The 14649-nt window shown below is 50.2% G+C and overlaps 18 non-coding genes across 18 annotated transcripts; all 18 read left to right on the top strand.

The window, feature by feature from the left end:
- The first annotated feature begins 296 nt into the window (after positions 1-296).
- trnaa-agc (transfer RNA alanine (anticodon AGC)) lies at positions 297-369 on the top strand. Its single transcript has one exon. It is a non-coding gene; the product is annotated as a tRNA-Ala (tRNA).
- A 681-nt stretch (positions 370-1050) lies between these two features.
- Positions 1051-1123, top strand: trnaa-ugc (transfer RNA alanine (anticodon UGC)). The gene has a single exon. It is a non-coding gene; the product is annotated as a tRNA-Ala (tRNA).
- A 682-nt stretch (positions 1124-1805) lies between these two features.
- trnas-gcu (transfer RNA serine (anticodon GCU)) lies at positions 1806-1887 on the top strand. The gene has a single exon. It is a non-coding gene; the product is annotated as a tRNA-Ser (tRNA).
- A 1266-nt stretch (positions 1888-3153) lies between these two features.
- On the top strand, positions 3154-3226 carry trnaa-ugc (transfer RNA alanine (anticodon UGC)). The gene has a single exon. It is a non-coding gene; the product is annotated as a tRNA-Ala (tRNA).
- Positions 3227-3908: 682 nt separating this feature from the next.
- Positions 3909-3990, top strand: trnas-gcu (transfer RNA serine (anticodon GCU)). Its single transcript has one exon. It is a non-coding gene; the product is annotated as a tRNA-Ser (tRNA).
- Positions 3991-4516: 526 nt separating this feature from the next.
- trnaa-agc (transfer RNA alanine (anticodon AGC)) lies at positions 4517-4589 on the top strand. The gene has a single exon. It is a non-coding gene; the product is annotated as a tRNA-Ala (tRNA).
- Positions 4590-6025: 1436 nt separating this feature from the next.
- On the top strand, positions 6026-6107 carry trnas-gcu (transfer RNA serine (anticodon GCU)). Its single transcript has one exon. It is a non-coding gene; the product is annotated as a tRNA-Ser (tRNA).
- Positions 6108-7373: 1266 nt separating this feature from the next.
- trnaa-ugc (transfer RNA alanine (anticodon UGC)) lies at positions 7374-7446 on the top strand. Its single transcript has one exon. It is a non-coding gene; the product is annotated as a tRNA-Ala (tRNA).
- A 682-nt stretch (positions 7447-8128) lies between these two features.
- Positions 8129-8210, top strand: trnas-gcu (transfer RNA serine (anticodon GCU)). The gene has a single exon. It is a non-coding gene; the product is annotated as a tRNA-Ser (tRNA).
- Positions 8211-8736: 526 nt separating this feature from the next.
- On the top strand, positions 8737-8809 carry trnaa-agc (transfer RNA alanine (anticodon AGC)). Its single transcript has one exon. It is a non-coding gene; the product is annotated as a tRNA-Ala (tRNA).
- A 681-nt stretch (positions 8810-9490) lies between these two features.
- Positions 9491-9563, top strand: trnaa-ugc (transfer RNA alanine (anticodon UGC)). Its single transcript has one exon. It is a non-coding gene; the product is annotated as a tRNA-Ala (tRNA).
- A 682-nt stretch (positions 9564-10245) lies between these two features.
- trnas-gcu (transfer RNA serine (anticodon GCU)) lies at positions 10246-10327 on the top strand. Its single transcript has one exon. It is a non-coding gene; the product is annotated as a tRNA-Ser (tRNA).
- A 526-nt stretch (positions 10328-10853) lies between these two features.
- trnaa-agc (transfer RNA alanine (anticodon AGC)) lies at positions 10854-10926 on the top strand. Its single transcript has one exon. It is a non-coding gene; the product is annotated as a tRNA-Ala (tRNA).
- Positions 10927-11607: 681 nt separating this feature from the next.
- Positions 11608-11680, top strand: trnaa-ugc (transfer RNA alanine (anticodon UGC)). Its single transcript has one exon. It is a non-coding gene; the product is annotated as a tRNA-Ala (tRNA).
- Positions 11681-12362: 682 nt separating this feature from the next.
- On the top strand, positions 12363-12444 carry trnas-gcu (transfer RNA serine (anticodon GCU)). Its single transcript has one exon. It is a non-coding gene; the product is annotated as a tRNA-Ser (tRNA).
- Positions 12445-12970: 526 nt separating this feature from the next.
- trnaa-agc (transfer RNA alanine (anticodon AGC)) lies at positions 12971-13043 on the top strand. The gene has a single exon. It is a non-coding gene; the product is annotated as a tRNA-Ala (tRNA).
- A 681-nt stretch (positions 13044-13724) lies between these two features.
- Positions 13725-13797, top strand: trnaa-ugc (transfer RNA alanine (anticodon UGC)). The gene has a single exon. It is a non-coding gene; the product is annotated as a tRNA-Ala (tRNA).
- A 682-nt stretch (positions 13798-14479) lies between these two features.
- On the top strand, positions 14480-14561 carry trnas-gcu (transfer RNA serine (anticodon GCU)). Its single transcript has one exon. It is a non-coding gene; the product is annotated as a tRNA-Ser (tRNA).
- Positions 14562-14649: the final 88 nt, after the last annotated feature.

Raw genomic sequence — 14649 nt, 5'->3', positions numbered from 1 at the left:
GGAGGAGGTCGGTAAGCATATTGATTAGAACCACCTCCCTCAGTTGGCTTCATTCAATGTGAATTAGCAGTGGCTCTAGTCCACAGTCCCTTGGATGTCCAGTCTCCTCAGTCTGTCTCTAAGGCTGATGGCATTCAGTCACGTTAGCATGACAGTGGATTGTCAGCGAGCCGCCTTAGTCTCTTAGCCAGCTCCTGGGAGCTTTGCAGATTTCAGGATTCGTGCCCCTTCCCTATTTTGATCATACAGCAAGTACGGACAAAGTGTAGACTGTAATAAGTAAGCCATGTGGCAAAGGGGAGTTAGCTCAAATGGTAGAGCGCTCGCTTAGCATGCGAGAGGTAGCGGGATCGATGCCCGCATTCTCCATTTGACACTTTGCTAGTCAGTGTCCCAATTGAATGCATGTGGCTTCCTTTGGCAAATCTTTATTTCACAGGTGTCGAACTCCAGGCCTCGAGGGCCGGTGTTCTGCAGGTTTCAGATGTATTCTTTATCCATCATAGGGGATTCAAATGGCTAAATTACCTCCTCAATATTTCTTGAAGTTCTCCAGAGGCCTGGTAATGAACTAATCATTGGATTCAGGTGTGTTGACCCAGGGTGATATCTAAAACCTGCAGGACACCGGCCCTCGAGGCCTGGAGTTGGACACCCCAGGTTTATTTGCACTTCTCCGCTCACTACCTTTCAGGTACTATCAGGTTAACGCTGGCTTCAAACCTCATCAATGTTTGACCATATGAAGTGATTGTCTCCCCTCTTACCCTCACAATAATGGCCGATGGCAGCAAAGAGTCCCCCGGCCCAGTCTGACATCTGTTTTCTCCAGAAGCAGCTGAAAGGGGCTTCCAGTGAAACTCTCCTGGCGTACTGCGTAGGGCCCAGACTTGAATCGCTCGGAAATGTCTCGTGTGAGTTACGATTGCACCAAAGGGTCTTGTTGTAGTTGACATGCCCAGAAAACATTGAAAGGGAGGTGTTGTGATTAGATCCACCTGAGCTGAAGCTCCGTATGGCACGATGAAGCTGCAGTGCTCAACCCTCAATGGGGAATTAGCTCAAATGGTAGAGCACTCGCTTTGCATGTGAGAGGCAGCGGGATCGATACCCGCATTCTCCAGGACCCTTTTGCACGTCCGCGAGGAGACCCCGAGCCAAGTGTGTACCCAATCCATTGGGCGTGGGTGGAGAGCAAATTCAGGGGTGATTTGTCACACAAGGATAGCAGCAAGTGCGAAAAGCAAGCTTTAGAAGACGGTAGTGAGAGCTGCTCTGATGTGTGGCACAGATGGAGTCTGCAGAGTTGAAGATGCTAAGCTTTTGCTTGGGAGTGTCCAGGATGGAACAGATGCGAAATGACCATGTGCGAGGGACAGCTGGGGTTGAGCCGTTTGAAGACGACGTTAGGCCAGCAAGGCTGAGGTGATTTGCACATGTGCAGAGGAGGGATATAAGATATACTGGGAAAAGGGTGTTAAATACGGAGCTGCTGGGCAGGAGAATAAGAGAAAGACCAAAGACAACGTTCATAGACGTAGCCAAGTAGGACATGCAGAGGGTTGGTGTGACAGAGGAGAATGCTAGGGGCAGGGTGAGATGGAGGCAGACGATCCACTCTGGCAACCCCCAAGAAGAACAGGCTCAAAGAAGAAGCCAGCATCACTCCAGGCTTCTACCAAAGTGTTACGCAGCCCCTCGTCGGGGATCTGAAGTCAATCTCCCTGCGTCCATACACCAGCGATCAGCTCACACATTATCCCTCGTAAATTCCCAATGCTACTGGCAAAGAGCAGCGTGGGGCAGATGAGGTGGCCGAGAGGTTAAGGCGATGGACTGCTAATCCATTGTGCTGTGCACGCGTGGGTTTGAATCCCATCCTCGTCGAGAGCTCTTTCAGCTTATGTTGATGCATCTTGTCAGTGTAAGATTGGCTGCCAAAGCAGGCATGATGCAATGCTCTTCTTTGGCTGAGTATTCACTTTAGTTCACCACGTGGTCATGTTAAAGAGAATGGTCTGCTAATATAGTAGCAGAAAGACGTTCTGCTTCCAGAATAGCAACATTCCTAATGGCCCACTTGCCCTACACTGAAAACCAAGGGGAGGAGGTCGGTAAGCATATTGATTAGAACCACCTCCCTCAGTTGGCTTCATTCAATGTGAATTAGCAGTGGCTCTAGTCCACAGTCCCTTGGATGTCCAGTCTCCTCAGTCTGTCTCTAAGGCTGATGGCATTCAGTCACGTTAGCATGACAGAGGATTGTCAGCGAGCCGCCTTAGTCTCTTAGCCAGCTCCTGGGCGCTTTGCAGATTTCAGGATTTGTGCCCCTTCCCTATTTTGATCATACAGCCAGTATGGACAAAGTGTAGACTGTAATAAGTAAGACATGTGGCACAGGGGAGTTAGCTCAAATGGTAGAGCGCTCGGTTAGCATGCGAGAGGTAGCGGGATCGATGCCCGCATTCTCCATTTGACACTTTGCTAGTCAGTGTCCCAATTGAATGCATGTGGCTTCCTTTGGCAAATCTTTATTTCACAGGTGTCGAACTCCAGGCCTCGAGGGCCGGTGTTCTGCAGGTTTCAGATGTATTCTTTATCCATCATAGGGGATTCAAATGGCTAAATTACCTCCTCAATATTTCTTGAAGTTCTCCAGAGGCCTGGTAATGAACTAATCATTGGATTCAGGTGTGTTGACCCAGGGTGATATCTAAAACCTGCAGGACACCGGCCCTCGAGGCCTGGAGTTGGACACCCCAGGTTTATTTGCACTTCTCCGCTCACTACCTTTCAGGTACTATCAGGTTAACGCTGGCTTCAAACCTCATCAATGTTTGACCATATGAAGTGATTGTCTCCCCTCTTACCCTCACAATAATGGCCGATGGCAGCAAAGAGTCCCCCGGCCCAGTCTGACATCTGTTTTCTCCAGAAGCAGCTGAAAGGGGCTTCCAGTGAAACTCTCCTGGCGTACTGCGTAGGGCCCAGACTTGAATCGCTCGGAAATGTCTCGTGTGAGTTACGATTGCACCAAAGGGTCTTGTTGTAGTTGACATGCCCAGAAAACATTGAAAGGGAGGTGTTGTGATTAGATCCACCTGAGCTGAAGCTCCGTATGGTACGATGAAGCTGCAGTGCTCAACCCTCAATGGGGAATTAGCTCAAATGGTAGAGCGCTCGCTTTGCATGTGAGAGGCAGCGGGATCGATACCCGCATTCTCCAGGACCCTTTTGCACGTCCGCGAGGAGACCCCGAGCCAAGTGTGTAGCCAATCCATTGGGCGTGGGTGGAGAGCAAATTCAGGGGTGATTTGTCACACAAGGATAGCAGCAAGTGCGAAAGGCAAGCTTTAGAAGACGGTAGTGAGAGCTGCTCTGATGTGTGGCACAGATGGAGTCTGCAGAGTTGAAGATGCTAAGCTTTTGCTTGGGAGTGTCCAGGATGGAACAGATGCGAAATGACCATGTGCGAGGGACAGCTGGGGTAGAGCCGTTTGCAGACGACGTTAGGCCAGCAAGGCTGAGGTGATTTGCGCATGTGCAGAGGAGGGATATAAGATATACTGGGAAAAGGGTGTTAAATACGGAGCTGCTGGGCAGGAGAATAAGAGAAAGACCAAAGACAACGTTCATAGACGTAGCCAAGTAGGACATGCAGAGGGTTGGTGTGACAGAGGAGAATGCTAGGGGCAGGGTGAGATGGAGGCAGACGATCCACTCTGGCAACCCCCAAGAAGAACAGGCTCAAAGAAGAAGCCAGCATCACTCCAGGCTTCTACCAAAGTGTTACGCAGCCCCTCGTCGGGGATCTGGAGTCAATCTCCCTGCGTCCATACACCAGCGATCAGCTCACACATTATCCCTCGTAAATTCCCAATGCTACTGGCAAAGAGCAGCGTGGGGCAGATGAGGTGGCCGAGAGGTTAAGGCGATGGACTGCTAATCCATTGTGCTGTGCACGCGTGGGTTCGAATCCCATCCTCGTCGAGAGCTCTTTCTGCTTATGTTGATGCATCTTGTCAGTGTAAGATTGGCTGCCAAAGCAGGCATGATGCAATGCTCTTCTTTGGCTGAGTATTCACTTTAGTTCACCACGTGGTCTTGTTGCACAGGTCATGTTAAAGAGAATGGTCTGCTAATATAGTAGCAGAAAGACGTTCTGCTTCCAGAATAGCAACATTCCTAATGGCCCACTTGCCCTACACTGAAAACCAAGGGGAGGAGGTCGGTAAGCATATTGATTAGAACCACCTCCCTCAGTTGGCTTCATTCAATGTGAATTAGCAGTGGCTCTAGTCCACAGTCCCTTGGATGTCCAGTCTCCTCAGTCTGTCTCTAAGGCTGATGGCATTCAGTCACGTTAGCATGACAGTGGATTGTCAGCGAGCCGCCTTAGTCTCTTAGCCAGCTCCTGGGCGCTTTGCAGATTTCAGGATTCGTGCCCCTTCCCTATTTTGATCATACAGCAAGTACGGACAAAGTGTAGACTGTAATAAGTAAGACATGTGGCACAGGGGAGTTAGCTCAAATGGTAGAGCGCTCGCTTAGCATGCGAGAGGTAGCGGGATCGATGCCCGCATTCTCCATTTGACACTTTGCTAGTCAGTGTCCCAATTGAATGCATGTGGCTTCCTTTGGCAAATCTTTATTTCACAGGTGTCGAACTCCAGGCCTCGAGGGCCGGTGTTCTGCAGGTTTCAGATGTATTCTTTATCCATCATAGGGGATTCAAATGGCTAAATTACCTCCTCAATATTTCTTGAAGTTCTCCAGAGGCCTGGTAATGAACTAATCATTGGATTCAGGTGTGTTGACCCAGGGTGATATCTAAAACCTGCAGGACACCGGCCCTCGAGGCCTGGAGTTGGACACCCCAGGTTTATTTGCACTTCTCCGCTCACTACCTTTCAGGTACTATCAGGTTAACGCTGGCTTCAAACCTCATCAATGTTTGACCATATGAAGTGATTGTCTCCCCTCTTACCCTCACAATAATGGCCGATGGCAGCAAAGAGTCCCCCGGCCCAGTCTGACATCTGTTTTCTCCAGAAGCAGCTGAAAGGGGCTTCCAGTGAAACTCTCCTGGCGTACTGCGTAGGGCCCAGACTTGAATCGCTCGGAAATGTCTCGTGTGAGTTACGATTGCACCAAAGGGTCTTGTTGTAGTTGACATGCCCAGAAAACATTGAAAGGGAGGTGTTGTGATTAGATCCACCTGAGCTGAAGCTCCGTATGGCACGATGAAGCTGCAGTGCTCAACCCTCAATGGGGAATTAGCTCAAATGGTAGAGCACTCGCTTTGCATATGAGAGGCAGCGGGATCGATACCCGCATTCTCCAGGACCCTTTTGCACGTCCGCGAGGAGACCCCGAGCCAAGTGTGTACCCAATCCATTGGGCGTGGGTGGAGAGCAAATTCAGGGGTGATTTGTCACACAAGGATAGCAGCAAGTGCGAAAAGCAAGCTTTAGAAGACGGTAGTGAGAGCTGCTCTGATGTGTGGCACAGATGGAGTCTGCAGAGTTGAAGATGCTAAGCTTTTGCTTGGGAGTGTCCAGGATGGAACAGATGCGAAATGACCATGTGCGAGGGACAGCTGGGGTTGAGCCGTTTGAAGACGACGTTAGGCCAGCAAGGCTGAGGTGATTTGCACATGTGCAGAGGAGGGATATAAGATATACTGGGAAAAGGGTGTTAAATACGGAGCTGCTGGGCAGGAGAATAAGAGAAAGACCAAAGACAACGTTCATAGACGTAGCCAAGTAGGACATGCAGAGGGTTGGTGTGACAGAGGAGAATGCTAGGGGCAGGGTGAGATGGAGGCAGACGATCCACTCTGGCAACCCCCAAGAAGAAAAGGCTCAAAGAAGAAGCCAGCATCACTCCAGGCTTCTACCAAAGTGTTACGCAGCCCCTCGTCGGGGATCTGAAGTCAATCTCCCTGCGTCCATACACCAGCGATCAGCTCACACATTATCCCTCGTAAATTCCCAATGCTACTGGCAAAGAGCAGCGTGGGGCAGATGAGGTGGCCGAGAGGTTAAGGCGATGGACTGCTAATCCATTGTGCTGTGCACGCGTGGGTTTGAATCCCATCCTCGTCGAGAGCTCTTTCAGCTTATGTTGATGCATCTTGTCAGTGTAAGATTGGCTGCCAAAGCAGGCATGATGCAATGCTCTTCTTTGGCTGAGTATTCACTTTAGTTCACCACGTGGTCATGTTAAAGAGAATGGTCTGCTAATATAGTAGCAGAAAGACGTTCTGCTTCCAGAATAGCAACATTCCTAATGGCCCACTTGCCCTACACTGAAAACCAAGGGGAGGAGGTCGGTAAGCATATTGATTAGAACCACCTCCCTCAGTTGGCTTCATTCAATGTGAATTAGCAGTGGCTCTAGTCCACAGTCCCTTGGATGTCCAGTCTCCTCAGTCTGTCTCTAAGGCTGATGGCATTCAGTCACGTTAGCATGACAGAGGATTGTCAGCGAGCCGCCTTAGTCTCTTAGCCAGCTCCTGGGCGCTTTGCAGATTTCAGGATTTGTGCCCCTTCCCTATTTTGATCATACAGCCAGTATGGACAAAGTGTAGACTGTAATAAGTAAGACATGTGGCACAGGGGAGTTAGCTCAAATGGTAGAGCGCTTGCTTAGCATGCGAGAGGTAGCGGGATCGATGCCCGCATTCTCCATTTGACACTTTGCTAGTCAGTGTCCCAATTGAATGCATGTGGCTTCCTTTGGCAAATCTTTATTTCACAGGTGTCGAACTCCAGGCCTCGAGCGCCGGTGTCCTGCAGGTTTCAGATGTATTCTTTATCCATCATAGGGGATTCAAATGGCTAAATTACCTCCTCAATATTTCTTGAAGTTCTCCAGAGGCCTGGTAATGAACTAATCATTGGATTCAGGTGTGTTGACCCAGGGTGATATCTAAAACCTGCAGGACACCGGCCCTCGAGGCCTGGAGTTGGACACCCCAGGTTTATTTGCACTTCTCCGCTCACTACCTTTCAGGTACTATCAGGTTAACGCTGGCTTCAAACCTCATCAATGTTTGACCATATGAAGTGATTGTCTCCCCTCTTACCCTCACAATAATGGCCGATGGCAGCAAAGAGTCCCCCGGCCCAGTCTGACATCTGTTTTGTCCAGAAGCAGCTGAAAGGGGCTTCCAGTGAAACTCTCCTGGCGTACTGCGTAGGGCCCAGACTTGAATCGCTCGGAAATGTCTCGTGTGAGTTACGATTGCACCAAAGGGTCTTGTTGTAGTTGACATGCCCAGAAAACATTGAAAGGGAGGTGTTGTGATTAGATCCACCTGAGCTGAAGCTCCGTATGGCACGATGAAGCTGCAGTGCTCAACCCTCAAGGGGGAATTAGCTCAAATGGTAGAGCGCTCGCTTTGCATGTGAGAGGCAGCGGGATCGATACCCGCATTCTCCAGGACCCTTTTGCACGTCCGCGAGGAGACCCCGAGCCAAGTGTGTACCCAATCCATTGGGCGTGGGTGGAGAGCAAATTCAGGGGTGATTTGTCACACAAGGATAGCAGCAAGTGCGAAAAGCAAGCTTTAGAAGACGGTAGTGAGAGCTGCTCTGATGTGTGGCACAGATGGAGTCTGCAGAGTTGAAGATGCTAAGCTTTTGCTTGGGAGTGTCCAGGATGGAACAGATGCGAAATGACCATGTGCGAGGGACAGCTGGGGTAGAGCCGTTTGCAGACGACGTTAGGCCAGCAAGGCTGAGGTGATTTGCGCATGTGCAGAGGAGGGATATAAGATATACTGGGAAAAGGGTGTTAAATACGGAGCTGCTGGGCAGGAGAATAAGAGAAAGACCAAAGACAACGTTCATAGATGTAGCCAAGTAGGACATGCAGAGGGTTGGTGTGACAGAGGAGAATGCTAGGGGCAGGGTGAGATGGAGGCAGACGATCCACTCTGGCAACCCCCAAGAAGAACAGGCTCAAAGAAGAAGCCAGCATCACTCCAGGCTTCTACCAAAGTGTTACGCAGCCCCTCGTCGGGGATCTGGAGTCAATCTCCCTGCGTCCATACACCAGCGATCAGCTCACACATTATCCCTCGTAAATTCCCAATGCTACTGGCAAAGAGCAGCGTGGGGCAGATGAGGTGGCCGAGAGGTTAAGGCGATGGACTGCTAATCCATTGTGCTGTGCACGCGTGGGTTCGAATCCCATCCTCGTCGAGAGCTCTTTCAGCTTATGTTGATGCATCTTGTCAGTGTAAGATTGGCTGCCAAAGCAGGCATGATGCAATGCTCTTCTTTGGCTGAGTATTCACTTTAGTTCACCACGTGGTCTTGTTGCACAGGTCATGTTAAAGAGAATGGTCTGCTAATATAGTAGCAGAAAGACGTTCTGCTTCCAGAATAGCAACATTCCTAATGGCCCACTTGCCCTACACTGAAAACCAAGGGGAGGAGGTCGGTAAGCATATTGATTAGAACCACCTCCCTCAGTTGGCTTCATTCAATGTGAATTAGCAGTGGCTCTAGTCCACAGTCCCTTGGATGTCCAGTCTCCTCAGTCTGTCTCTAAGGCTGATGGCATTCAGTCACGTTAGCATGACAGAGGATTGTCAGCGAGCCGCCTTAGTCTCTTAGCCAGCTCCTGGGCGCTTTGCAGATTTCAGGATTTGTGCCCCTTCCCTATTTTGATCATACAGCCAGTATGGACAAAGTGTAGACTGTAATAAGTAAGACATGTGGCACAGGGGAGTTAGCTCAAATGGTAGAGCGCTCGCTTAGCATGCGAGAGGTAGCGGGATCGATGCCCGCATTCTCCATTTGACACTTTGCTAGTCAGTGTCCCAATTGAATGCATGTGGCTTCCTTTGGCAAATCTTTATTTCACAGGTGTCGAACTCCAGGCCTCGAGGGCCGGTGTCCTGCAGGTTTCAGATGTATTCTTTATCCATCATAGGGGATTCAAATGGCTAAATTACCTCCTCAATATTTCTTGAAGTTCTCCAGAGGCCTGGTAATGAACTAATCATTGGATTCAGGTGTGTTGACCCAGGGTGATATCTAAAACCTGCAGGACACCGGCCCTCGAGGCCTGGAGTTGGACACCCCAGGTTTATTTGCACTTCTCCGCTCACTACCTTTCAGGTACTATCAGGTTAACGCTGGCTTCAAACCTCATCAATGTTTGACCATATGAAGTGATTGTCTCCCCTCTTACCCTCACAATAATGGCCGATGGCAGCAAAGAGTCCCCCGGCCCAGTCTGACATCTGTTTTCTCCAGAAGCAGCTGAAAGGGGCTTCCAGTGAAACTCTCCTGGCGTACTGCGTAGGGCCCAGACTTGAATCGCTCGGAAATGTCTCGTGTGAGTTACGATTGCACCAAAGGGTCTTGTTGTAGTTGACATGCCCAGAAAACATTGAAAGGGAGGTGTTGTGATTAGATCCACCTGAGCTGAAGCTCCGTATGGCACGATGAAGCTGCAGTGCTCAACCCTCAATGGGGAATTAGCTCAAATGGTAGAGCGCTCGCTTTGCATGTGAGAGGCAGCGGGATCGATACCCGCATTCTCCAGGACCCTTTTGCACGTCCGCGAGGAGACCCCGAGCCAAGTGTGTACCCAATCCATTGGGCGTGGGTGGAGAGCAAATTCAGGGGTGATTTGTCACACAAGGATAGCAGCAAGTGCGAAAAGCAAGCTTTAGAAGACGGTAGTGAGAGCTGCTCTGATGTGTGGCACAGATGGAGTCTGCAGAGTTGAAGATGCTAAGCTTTTGCTTGGGAGTGTCCAGGATGGAACAGATGCGAAATGACCATGTGCGAGGGACAGCTGGGGTAGAGCCGTTTGCAGACGACGTTAGGCCAGCAAGGCTGAGGTGATTTGCGCATGTGCAGAGGAGGGATATAAGATATACTGGGAAAAGGGTGTTAAATACGGAGCTGCTGGGCAGGAGAATAAGAGAAAGACCAAAGACAACGTTCATAGATGTAGCCAAGTAGGACATGCAGAGGGTTGGTGTGACAGAGGAGAATGCTAGGGGCAGGGTGAGATGGAGGCAGACGATCCACTCTGGCAACCCCCAAGAAGAACAGGCTCAAAGAAGAAGCCAGCATCACTCCAGGCTTCTACCAAAGTGTTACGCAGCCCCTCGTCGGGGATCTGGAGTCAATCTCCCTGCGTCCATACACCAGCGATCAGCTCACACATTATCCCTCGTAAATTCCCAATGCTACTGGCAAAGAGCAGCGTGGGGCAGATGAGGTGGCCGAGAGGTTAAGGCGATGGACTGCTAATCCATTGTGCTGTGCACGCGTGGGTTCGAATCCCATCCTCGTCGAGAGCTCTTTCAGCTTATGTTGATGCATCTTGTCAGTGTAAGATTGGCTGCCAAAGCAGGCATGATGCAATGCTCTTCTTTGGCTGAGTATTCACTTTAGTTCACCACGTGGTCTTGTTGCACAGGTCATGTTAAAGAGAATGGTCTGCTAATATAGTAGCAGAAAGACGTTCTGCTTCCAGAATAGCAACATTCCTAATGGCCCACTTGCCCTACACTGAAAACCAAGGGGAGGAGGTCGGTAAGCATATTGATTAGAACCACCTCCCTCAGTTGGCTTCATTCAATGTGAATTAGCAGTGGCTCTAGTCCACAGTCCCTTGGATGTCCAGTCTCCTCAGTCTGTCTCTAAGGCTGATGGCATTCAGTCACGTTAGCATGACAGAGGATTGTCAGCGAGCCGCCTTAGTCTCTTAGCCAGCTCCTGGGCGCTTTGCAGATTTCAGGATTTGTGCCCCTTCCCTATTTTGATCATACAGCAAGTATGGACAAAGTGTAGACTGTAATAAGTAAGACATGTGGCACAGGGGAGTTAGCTCAAATGGTAGAGCGCTCGCTTAGCATGCGAGAGGTAGCGGGATCGATGCCCGCATTCTCCATTTGACACTTTGCTAGTCAGTGTCCCAATTGAATGCATGTGGCTTCCTTTGGCAAATCTTTATTTCACAGGTGTCGAACTCCAGGCCTCGAGGGCCGGTGTCCTGCAGGTTTCAGATGTATTCTTTATCCATCATAGGGGATTCAAATGGCTAAATTACCTCCTCAATATTTCTTGAAGTTCTCCAGAGGCCTGGTAATGAACTAATCATTGGATTCAGGTGTGTTGACCCAGGGTGATATCTAAACCCTGCAGGACACCGGCCCTCGAGGCCTGGAGTTGGACACCCCAGGTTTATTTGCACTTCTCCGCTCACTACCTTTCAGGTACTATCAGGTTAACGCTGGCTTCAAACCTCATCAATGTTTGACCATATGAAGTGATTGTCTCCCCTCTTACCCTCACAATAATGGCCGATGGCAGCAAAGAGTCCCCCGGCCCAGTCTGACATCTGTTTTCTCCAGAAGCAGCTGAAAGGGGCTTCCAGTGAAACTCTCCTGGCGTACTGCGTAGGGCCCAGACTTGAATCGCTCGGAAATGTCTCGTGTGAGTTACGATTGCACCAAAGGCTCTTGTTGTAGTTGACATGCCCAGAAAACATTGAAAGGGAGGTGTTGTGATTAGATCCACCTGAGCTGAAGCTCCGTATGGCACGATGAAGCTGCAGTGCTCAACCCTCAATGGGGAATTAGCTCAAATGGTAGAGCGCTCGCTTTGCATGTGAGAGGCAGCGGGATCGATACCCGCATTCTCCAGGACCCTTTTGCACGTCCGCGAGGAGACCCCGAGCCAAGTGTGTAGCCAATCCATTGGGCGTGGGTGGAGAGCAAATTCAGGGGTGATTTGTCACACAAGGATAGCAGCAAGTGCGAAAGGCAAGCTTTAGAAGACGGTAGTGAGAGCTGCTCTGATGTGTGGCACAGATGGAGTCTGCAGAGTTGAAGATGCTAAGCTTTTGCTTGGGAGTGTCCAGGATGGAACAGATGCGAAATGACCATGTGCGAGGGACAGCTGGGGTAGAGCCGTTTTCAGACGACGTTAGGCCAGCAAGGCTGAGGTGATTTGCGCATGTGCAGAGGAGGGATATAAGATATACTGGGAAAAGGGTGTTAAATACGGAGCTGCTGGGCAGGAGAATAAGAGAAAGACCAAAGACAACGTTCATAGACGTAGCCAAGTAGGACATGCAGAGGGTTGGTGTGACAGAGGAGAATGCTAGGGGCAGGGTGAGATGGAGGCAGACGATCCACTCTGGCAACCCCCAAGAAGAACAGGCTCAAAGAAGAAGCCAGCATCACTCCAGGCTTCTACCAAAGTGTTACGCAGCCCCTCGTCGGGGATCTGGAGTCAATCTCCCTGCGTCCATACACCAGCGATCAGCTCACACATTATCCCTCGTAAATTCCCAATGCTACTGGCAAAGAGCAGCGTGGGGCAGATGAGGTGGCCGAGAGGTTAAGGCGATGGACTGCTAATCCATTGTGCTGTGCACGCGTGGGTTCGAATCCCATCCTCGTCGAGAGCTCTTTCTGCTTATGTTGATGCATCTTGTCAGTGTAAGATTGGCTGCCAAAGCAGGCATGATGCAATGCTCTTCTTTGGCTGAGTATTCACTTTAGTTCACCACGTGGTCTTGTTGCACAGGTCATGTTAAAGAGAATGGTCTGCTAATATAGTAGCAGAAAGACGTTCTGCTTCCAGAATAGCAACATTCCTAATGGCCCACTTGCCCTACACTGAAAACCAAGGGGAGGAGGTCGGTAAGCATATTGATTAGAACCACCTCCCTCAGTTGGCTTCATTCAACGTGAATTAGCAGTGGCTCTAGTCCACAGTCCCTTGGATGTCCAGTCTCCTCAGTCTGTCTCTAAGGCTGATGGCATTCAGTCACGTTAGCATGACAGTGGATTGTCAGCGAGCCGCCTTAGTCTCTTAGCCAGCTCCTGGGCGCTTTGCAGATTTCAGGATTTGTGCCCCTTCCCTATTTTGATCATACAGCCAGTATGGACAAAGTGTAGACTGTAATAAGTAAGACATGTGGCACAGGGGAGTTAGCTCAAATGGTAGAGCGCTCGCTTAGCATGCGAGAGGTAGCGGGATCGATGCCCGCATTCTCCATTTGACACTTTGCTAGTCAGTGTCCCAATTGAATGCATGTGGCTTCCTTTGGCAAATCTTTATTTCACAGGTGTCGAACTCCAGGCCTCGAGGGCCGGTGTCCTGCAGGTTTCAGATGTATTCTTTATCCATCATAGGGGATTCAAATGGCTAAATTACCTCCTCAATATTTCTTGAAGTTCTCCAGAGGCCTGGTAATGAACTAATCATTGGATTCAGGTGTGTTGACCCAGGGTGATATCTAAACCCTGCAGGACACCGGCCCTCGAGGCCTGGAGTTGGACACCCCAGGTTTATTTGCACTTCTCCGCTCACTACCTTTCAGGTACTATCAGGTTAACGCTGGCTTCAAACCTCATCAATGTTTGACCATATGAAGTGATTGTCTCCCCTCTTACCCTCACAATAATGGCCGATGGCAGCAAAGAGTCCCCCGGCCCAGTCTGACATCTGTTTTCTCCAGAAGCAGCTGAAAGGGGCTTCCAGTGAAACTCTCCTGGCGTACTGCGTAGGGCCCAGACTTGAATCGCTCGGAAATGTCTCGTGTGAGTTACGATTGCACCAAAGGGTCTTGTTGTAGTTGACATGCCCAGAAAACATTGAAAGGGAGGTGTTGTGATTAGATCCACCTGAGCTGAAGCTCCGTATGGCACGATGAAGCTGCAGTGCTCAACCCTCAATGGGGAATTAGCTCAAATGGTAGAGCGCTCGCTTTGCATGTGAGAGGCAGCGGGATCGATACCCGCATTCTCCAGGACCCTTTTGCACGTCCGCGAGGAGACCCCGAGCCAAGTGTGTAGCCAATCCATTGGGCGTGGGTGGAGAGCAAATTCAGGGGTGATTTGTCACACAAGGATAGCAGCAAGTGCGAAAGGCAAGCTTTAGAAGACGGTAGTGAGAGCTGCTCTGATGTGTGGCACAGATGGAGTCTGCAGAGTTGAAGATGCTAAGCTTTTGCTTGGGAGTGTCCAGGATGGAACAGATGCGAAATGACCATGTGCGAGGGACAGCTGGGGTAGAGCCGTTTGCAGACGACGTTAGGCCAGCAAGGCTGAGGTGATTTGCGCATGTGCAGAGGAGGGATATAAGATATACTGGGAAAAGGGTGTTAAATACGGAGCTGCTGGGCAGGAGAATAAGAGAAAGACCAAAGACAACGTTCATAGACGTAGCCAAGTAGGACATGCAGAGGGTTGGTGTGACAGAGGAGAATGCTAGGGGCAGGGTGAGATGGAGGCAGACGATCCACTCTGGCAACCCCCAAGAAGAACAGGCTCAAAGAAGAAGCCAGCATCACTCCAGGCTTCTACCAAAGTGTTACGCAGCCCCTCGTCGGGGATCTGGAGTCAATCTCCCTGCGTCCATACACCAGCGATCAGCTCACACATTATCCCTCGTAAATTCCCAATGCTACTGGCAAAGAGCAGCGTGGGGCAGATGAGGTGGCCGAGAGGTTAAGGCGATGGACTGCTAATCCATTGTGCTGTGCACGCGTGGGTTCGAATCCCATCCTCGTCGAGAGCTCTTTCTGCTTATGTTGATGCATCTTGTCAGTGTAAGATTGGCTGCCAAAGCAGGCATGATGCAATGCTCTTCTTTGGCTGAG

The sequence above is a fragment of the Perissodus microlepis genome, chromosome 12 (assembly GCF_051167445.1).
Source record: "Perissodus microlepis isolate ML-2025 ecotype Zambia chromosome 12, ASM5116744v1, whole genome shotgun sequence".
Taxonomy (NCBI): Eukaryota; Metazoa; Chordata; class Actinopteri; order Cichliformes; family Cichlidae; genus Perissodus; species Perissodus microlepis.
This window is presented reverse-complemented; position numbering and strand designations above follow the sequence as displayed.